This window comes from Myotis davidii, unplaced genomic scaffold (genome assembly GCF_000327345.1).
Source record: "Myotis davidii unplaced genomic scaffold, ASM32734v1 scaffold900, whole genome shotgun sequence".
Classification (NCBI taxonomy): Eukaryota; Metazoa; Chordata; class Mammalia; order Chiroptera; family Vespertilionidae; genus Myotis; species Myotis davidii.
In genome coordinates, this window is record NW_006295185.1 from 1,232,899 (window position 1) to 1,234,178 (window position 1,280).

Below are 1,280 nucleotides of genomic sequence, written 5' to 3' on the forward strand. Positions count from 1 at the left end.
GCCATCAGAGGATCATTTCAATGGGAAAACATAAGTGATGTAGCTAGCACAGTGCCTACCATATAATTGGTGTTTAATAAATTACAGTTATTATCCCTACCATCATCATGATTAGGCTTCAAAAAAAGACCATCATTTCTATATGTAAACATTGCACAGTCATAGAGAAGGGCATGCACCTGGTAGAGACCACTCCAGCCACCTGCTCTTTGTCAGATGGAACACTGTACTGTGATTATTATTTCTACTGCTTTATCCAATCTATTTTCAAACCCCTGCAAAGTGCTGCAAAGGTTAAAACCATCCTGACAGATTTCTACCAAAGAATAAAGAGTTCTCAATGTTAAGACACTTCCAATATTCAGGCTTAGTTTATTCATTATAATTTTGGTTTAGATTCTTCTTTCATTTCCATCTTTCCAATATGCTAAAAATTTTAAAGCATTTGTATTATTCTATTATGAATTGCTCTTCATCTCTCTTTGACAAGATCAAAAACCTTTTTTTTTTCAGACCCCCTTCAAAATAGATAAGAAGTCATATCATGTTTTTGGTCTTTAATTAACAACTAGCTCTTGAATCCATTGCTACAGGTTCTACCTTCTTTTATATAAACCCGGCATTTCATGAGCTACATGGTTGCCAGCTGGATTAAACCCATCATTATAACTGGTAAAATCTATACAAAGTACTATTCATTATGGATGAAATACATTTAAGTTACAGTCTTGCACAAAATAAATGATCATATGAAATTAAATTGAAAGGTAATGCTCTACTTTTTAACAAAGTAATTTTCCTAACAATGTTGTGTACTTAAAAAATATACAAATATGTCCATATTCCAGTAAGGCAGATAAACTATGACTCTGACAGATGACACCAATGTTCTCAGAGGCTCTGTTTTTTGGTGGTTTTTTTTGAATCATTCATGACTGTGCCCAATAAACCCTGTGGCTTAGCCATGTAGGGTCCACATCTGAAATAGCTCTCCAGTGTTTTTGCTTTTTTTCAGTTATTAGCTTTGTTCTCTGATCTTTATTACCCTTCGCCCCTTTATCTTTAGTCTCTGCACCTGTCAATAAATCCCATACAATGAATTTAGAAAACTCTCTTGTTTCATTTTCCTATTTAGATCTTTAGAAACTCCCTACATTTCTAATTAAGTCCATACCATGTAGGGCAAATGGAAGAAGTTCAATTTGCTTTAAATGTTGAGTCTGACAGATCTGGGTTTGGGTCCTGGCTTTTAGTTGTGTGAATGTGGGTGTGTTATTTTT